Source organism: Passer domesticus, chromosome 20, assembly GCF_036417665.1.
Source record: "Passer domesticus isolate bPasDom1 chromosome 20, bPasDom1.hap1, whole genome shotgun sequence".
NCBI lineage: Eukaryota > Metazoa > Chordata > Aves > Passeriformes > Passeridae > Passer > Passer domesticus.
Window position 1 is genome coordinate 2,278,755 of NC_087493.1, and position 7,095 is coordinate 2,285,849.

Here is a 7,095-nt window from a genome sequence, read left to right on the forward strand (position 1 = left end):
GTTATGGAGATGGGGTGGTGGGTTTGGGACGGTGGGTTTGGGGTCATTGGTTGGGGTTATGGATTTGGGATGGTGGATTTGGGATGGTGGGTCTGGAATGGTGGATTGGGGATGATGGGTTTGGGGTGGCGGGTTTGGGGTGATGGATTGGGGATGATGATTTTGGGGTGGTGGATTTGGGATGGGTTGGGATGAATGACTGGGGTCATTAGTTGGGGTTATGGAGATGGGGATGCTGGATTTGGGGTGGTGGATTTGGGGCCACTGGTTGGGGTGATGGGTTTGGGGTGGTGGATTTGGGATGGTGGGTTTGGAGTCATTGGTTGGGGTTATGGATTTGGGATGGTAGGTTTGGGGTGATGGATTGGGAATGATGATTTTGGGGTGGTGGATTTGGGATGGTAGGTTTGGGATGGTGGATTGGGGATTATGGGTTGGGATGAAGAATTGGGGTCATGTGTTGGGGTTATGGAATGGGGGTGATGGGCTGGGTTGAATGATTTGGGTCGTGGTTTGCGGGTTATGGAGTTGGGGTTATGGAATGGGGGTGATGTGTTGGGGTGCTGGGCATTTGGGAATGATGGTTTGGGGTGATGGTTTGGGGTGATGGTTTGGGGTGATGGTTTGGGGTGCTGGAGCTGCTGCCACAGGCAGGGAGGTCTTTCCCAGGGTGAGGGGAGTGCCTGGGCCACATTGAGGAACTGCAGCTGCTGGAGCGGGGGCACCCCACAACCCCACAACCCCAGCCTGCAGTGCTGGGAGCCACCAGATCCCTCCCACCCCAAGGATCCCCCAGGACCCCTGGCTGTCCTTCCCCCAGCCCCCATCCCCCGGGATTCCCGTCACATCCCGCAGCCCGGCGCTGCTGCCTCATGCCCAGCACGGCCATTTGTTTGTGCTGCTTTCAGGCAGACTGATGGTTTTAATGGCACATAATCATTTTTCAGGAGTCATTTGATGCCACTAATCATGGCTGTGATCCGGCACGCCGGGATGTGTAATGACAACGCTGAACAGGAAAAATGGCACTCGGCTCCTCCGCTCTTCCCGCTCTAATCTATATTTTACCACATCTTTCTACCTAATGATACTTATAACTGTTAATAAATGACTACTTAGGCACTTCCTTTTTTTTTTTTTTTTTTTTTTTTTTTTGTGGCCGTGGGCGATAAAATAATTCTGGGTTAAAATATCAGAATGGGAAAAGGAAGTGGGGGGTCAAGTGTTTGCCTGGTTGTTGGAAGGAGTTCACATGGTAGGAAGTTCCGAGAGGCTTTTGCTGCTCAGAACTTTGTGGCCTGTGGATTAAAATAACAACCGTTTAAAAAAAAAGAAAAAAAAAGGTAAAATAAACTATTTTAATATGAAATTTCCTCACTGCAGGAAGAGGATCCTCTTGGCACAGTGCCCAACATCTTCAGGATGAATTACCGTGCCATTCCTCACACTCCAACTCATTTCATTGCAAAATTAACAAGAATCTGGCAATTAAAAAAACCCAACATATATATATATAATTTTCTTAACATATTGTCTTCCCTGAGCTGCTAAAAGTCAGGGACCATAGCCTGACTTGAATGGAGCATTGAGATCCCTTCCCTTCCCTTCCCTTCCCTTCCCTTCCCTTCCCTTCCCTTCCCTTCCCTTCCCTTCCCTTCCCTTCCCTTCCCTTCCCTTCCCTTCCCTTCCCTTCCCTTCCCTTCCCTTCCCTTCCCTTCCCTTCCCTTCCCTTCCCTTCCCTTCCCTTCCCTTCCCTTCCCTTCCCTTCCCTTCCCTTCCCTTCCCTTCCCTTCCCTTCCCTTCCCTTCCCTTCCCTTCCCTTCCCTTCCCTTCCCTTCTGTAAAACATATTTTATTTATTTAAAAAGAAGGCACAGAATATTTTCAACTCTTTTCTGGGGGATTTTCCCATTATTTTACAAAACCCCTCTGTTTGTAGCAGGTTTCTCTTCCCTGGGAAGGTGGCAGGAGTTGTCCCCACCAGGGCCACGGGGACAGGGACACGAGGGACCCCATCAGGGACTGGAGACAAGGAGGCTGGAGGGTGACAGTGACTCCAGCTCTAATAAATCACGGTGACACCATTACACAGGGCCACGTCACATCTCAGCAGCCACCTAATTAAAAACTGGAATAAAGCAGGGCAAGAAAACAACTTAATTTGGGTGTCTCTGCACTGCTCACCTGGGGACAGTTCCCTCTGGGGGGGAGGGTTGTTTGATCCTAATTAGGCTCCAGACTGGAGCAGGGATGGGGACAGGGCGCTGTCCTGGTGACCTGGGACACTGTGACCCTGCAGAGGGGGCTGCCGGTCCCACGGGTATTTTTCCCCACTCCTTCTTTTATTTTTAATCCAACCTTCTAACTGGACCCAGCTGTTTATAGCCCTGCCAGGACCTTGGGGTGTCACCAGCAGGTTTTTGGGGAGTGGGATGCTCACAGCTCTGGGTGAGCTGGGTCGAGCTGGCACAGGGCTTGGGGACATTGAGGGACGGGGTTTGGGAATGTGGCACAGGGCTTGGGGACATCATGACACAGAACTTGGGGACATTGTGGCACTGGGACTGGCACTGGCACAGGGCTTGGGGCATCTTGGAGCTGATCTTGGGGACATCATGACACAGGGCTTGGGGACATTGAGGGATGGGGTTTGGGAATGTTATGACACAGAATTTGGGGACATCGTGGCACAGGGACTGACACTGGTGCAGGGCTTGGGGACATTGAAGGATGAGGTTTGGAAATGTTGTGACACAGAAATTGGGGGACATTGTGGCACAGGGACTGGCACTGTGACACAGGGCTTGGGGACATCATGACAGAGGGACAGACAAGGGCTTGGAGCATCTTGGAGCTGATCTTGGGGACATTGTGGCACAGGACTTGGGGACTTCACAGGACAGGGCTCAGGGACATCATGGCACAGGACTTGGATTAAACCACAAATTCCTGCCTGGCTGTGCTGGTTCTCATCCCAACTTGTTCTACGTTTTCCCAGTGAGAGGAAGAATTTCCATAACGGGCCCTGGGGAGTGGCTGGAACAGGAGCCCAGCCACCCCTGATTAGCCCCTTCTGCCAATTCTCTGCTGCTTCACTTCTCCCAAGGAAAATAACCCATCCATGGGTCAGGGAGCTGCCTTCTCCCTCCCTGGATCTCCCCGTGCCACCCCGTAATTTTCCCTAATTGCCAGGAAGAGGAGGGTGAAGGCACCCAGCCCCCCTCGAGGGGAAATGTGGGATCTGTCTCTGGAGGAGCAGGGAAGGGAGAGGGGAAGTGGCAGCCTCTCTCCAGTGAGGAGAGCACAAACCCTTTCATGTGGCTCTGTGGAAAGGAAATGAAAATCTGCTGGATTATTCCAGGGAGACAATCCAGCCCTGCCCTCCTGATCCCCCTTTTGGGATAAAAGCTTTGGGGGGGCTTTGGAGAGGGGAATTCCAGGGATGTGGGCTCAGCCACCCGCTGCTGGCTGCTGCTTCTGCCGATGGAGGGGAATTCCTGGCATGTCCCCAGTTGTCCCAGCGTCTCCTGGCATGACACAGCATTTCCCAGCTTCTCTGGGCATCTCCTGGCACATCCAGCACATCCCAGCTTCTCTGGGATCTCATGTCCCAGCACGTCCCAGATTCTCCTGGCACGTCCCAGGGGTCCCAGGGTGGTTCCCACACCCCGGTGCTGCCTGGGCAGGTCCCGAGCTCCCCCAGTTCTCCCTTTCCAGTGCTTCAGTTTGGGGGTGCAGGGAATGTGGCTCCTTCTGGGATGGCACTGCTGCCATTCCGAGCACTCGGTGCCATCCTCAGCCCCGTGGCCACGGCTGCTGATCCCAACCAGCAGCTGTGGAAAATCTCCAGGAATTGTCCTCAGAGTTGGGTGATTTTCTGCTGGTTTGGAGCAGAGCCACCAGCCTGGGATGGGAGGCGCTGGAATGAGTGATTTTCCGTGCAGATCATTCCCTAATTAAAGCACATCCCGAGGGGCTGCGTGTGAGCTGGGACCTTCCTGGGGTATGGGATGTTCCCCACCAGCCCCCGTGGCCCTGCCAAGCCTGGAGCTGGTCCAGCCCCACTGGTGGAAAACTGGAATCCAGCTGCCATGAGAGGAAGAGGCAGGGACGGAGCAAAACCAGCCCTGACCCTTCCACAGCTGGAAAATCCCCTGGAGTTTCCATCTTTGCCATTAAACCTCTGCAGGAGGCTGCCCCAGGAGGTGTGGATCCACCCCGGACATGGGCGGGTGCTCAGGACGAGGGATGAGCCCACCCATCCAGCCAGGGTGGAGGAGCTCCATTAGCCCTGCTCCTTCCTGGGAGGTGAAGATGTGCCTGCCAGCCCAGCTGTCCCCACCCCGAAGCCCTGGGACCCCCAGACCCCCACAGGAGTCTCCCACTCCCACCCAGCCCTTCCAGGGGGTCACAGCACGGCCTCAGCGGTGCAGGGACACGTCCCTGCTGGAGCTGCCACCACAGCCCTCCGCCGTGCTGTCCCCGGGGGTGGGACAGGGGTCAGGTGGGGGACACGGCGTCCCTGGGCTCACGGAGCACCGTCGGCAGCCGCTGGCGCAGGCAGAAGGGGCTGCAGCGTAGGGGAGGAATATTTTTAGCTTTCTCATTAACCGAGTCCTTTCAAATTAGCCTTCCATTAACCTCAAAGCGCAATGAAAGCGCTGCAAAGCGAGCGTGGGATTTTTCCCCCTTCCCTTTCAGGGCTTAAGGCTCCTGCAGAATATCAAGGTTTTCCTGATTAGTGTCGCATCTGCCTTGAAGCTCTAATGAAGGGAAGTTGTGGCAGGGGTGATTTTGGGCAGAGCTGGGCTGTGCCAGTGGCGTTGAGGCAGCCCTAACCCTGCCCAGGCCTCCCAGTGGGGATCCATCAGGATTCTGCAGGCATTGGCACCTCTGTGCCCACCCTGGGGTGCCCGGGGTCAGGGAGATCCATCAAACGAGGGAGAATCACCCCAACAGGGCTCGGAGCTGCCCAGGTGCTCCCCTGGTGGCTCTCCCCACCGCCACACTGGGATTTTCTCTGGGTTTTGGGGTGCCTGGGGCTGGTTTGGGGCTGGACATTCATCCAGGGCCTGGGAGAGCTGCTCTGAAACCCCTGTGGCTCAGTCTGGCATCCTTAGGTGGGACGGGATAGAGGTGAGGGGAGGGAGGTGGAGGGATGGAGAGGGAATGGGGAGAGGGAGATGGAGACAGTGGAGGTGTGGGGGATGGAAGGAAGGAAGGAAGGAAGGAAGGAAGGAAGGAAGGAAGGAAGGAAGGAAGGAAGGAAGGAAGGAAGGAAGGAAGGAAGGAAGGAAGGAAGGAAGGAAGGAAGGAAGGAAGGAAGGAAGGAAGGAAGGAAGGAAGGAAGGAAGGAAGGAAGGAAGGAAGGAAGGAAGGAAGGAAGGAAGGAAGGATCGGTCGGTTCCAGGTGCAGCAGCTCCTGTTCCCTGCCCTGTGTGAGGCTGCTCCGAGCTCAGGGGCCCCTCCCCAGTTCCGAGCCCACCTGCAGAGCCAGAGCAGGAACCCACAGCCCCGGGATGCTCCTGCCCAGCCCCCCGGGATCCCCCAAACCCCCCCGGGACCCAGCACATCCCGAGCTGCCTCCACGGCCGCGCGTGCAGCTCGCACAGCCAGGGCTGATTTCCATTAAGTGGAAAGCAGAAATGAGGGGAACATCAAAGGGAAATTGGAAAGACAGAAGGAAAAAAAAAAAAAAGGAAAAGAAAAAAAAAAACGGGGCGGAGGAATGGGAGACAGAGGAGAAGAAAGGGAAGGAGCTGCTCCGCGCCGGCGCCCGTCCTGCAAATTGGAAGAGCTGCTCGGAGGTGTCCACAGGCGACCCTGCCAAATCAATTGATTTCATCTCTGGGCACTGAGGCCTTTTTTTATTTCACACCAATTTTCACGGGCAGCGTCGGATAAAAATGGCAGAGACGCCGGGAAGGGGGAGGGACAAGGGGGGGAGAAAAGTGGGGGGACAGGAGGGACCGGCTGGTGACAAGAAGAGGCTGAGAGGAGGGAATTCTGCTGCCAGGGCCCGCCTGGGGACGGTCCCCGCTGTCCCCCACGTCTCCAGTCCTTCCCACCTCCCCCTGGGGACCCAGCGTGGGCATTGCCACCCCCTCCCCGCCCGGGACACGGGAATGAGGGCGCAGCCCCGAATCCCGGCAGCTTTCCCGAGGTGTGGCGGGAGCATCCCTGCTCCTCTCTCTCCCGCACGCAGCCGGAGACTCAGGCAGAGAAAAATACCCGCTGACATCAAGGTTATGTAGTCCTGGGCTGACAAGATGGATTATCTCCCGCAATCCATCATCTCCCTGGCTCCTATTGCAGTTTTCCTTTTGCTCTTTCTCTTCCCCCTCTTTTTCTTTCCTCTCCCTTTATTTTTTTTATGAGCAGAAAACGTTTTTAGCAACTGTAATAGCCACGGCTGGAGGCAGGAACGGGAATCCATCATTTATTTGGTGGGGTTGGATAATAAGTAAGCTCAGGCCTAAATCCCATGACCTTGAGAATTAAATAATAACAATAATAACACTAATGAAATCCCACGGAACTTCCCACTCACAGCAGCCCCTCTCCCGCCTTGGCAGGTGGAAAAGGGCTTGGGATTATTTTCCAGTAATGAGGGTTGTGAGAGCTCCCATGGAAACGCCGAGCATGAAGGGATGGGGGCTTTGTCCTCCCTCCCTCCCCTGCCCTTCCCCGGCCCCTCGGGTGGCACTGCCAGCAGCAGGGAGGCTCTGGGCACGGGGGCAGTGAGACATTTCCCTCTGGAAGTGTTTTGCTTTGACATTTCCCAAAGAAAATTCCCCGGCTCCTTGTCGCACGCTGGCATTTTGCTTTGAAATTCAGGATCTCCAACCTGTGACGGGAGACTGGGAATCAAAACATTTTCCCTGCCTTGCTGCTGCTCCCTCCCACTGCTGCTGCACCCCCAATCCCCCTTTTCCTGCCGTGTCCCCGGGCTGGGGGCTCGGGCAGACCCCACGGACAGGACTGGCTGATCCATGGATCCTTTCCCTCTGCAGCTGCTCCTTTGCAGCCTCGTGGCCCCTTCGGGGAGCAGCGGGGCCAGAGCCAGACCAGCAGCGTGGAAAATGGAGAGGGAAAG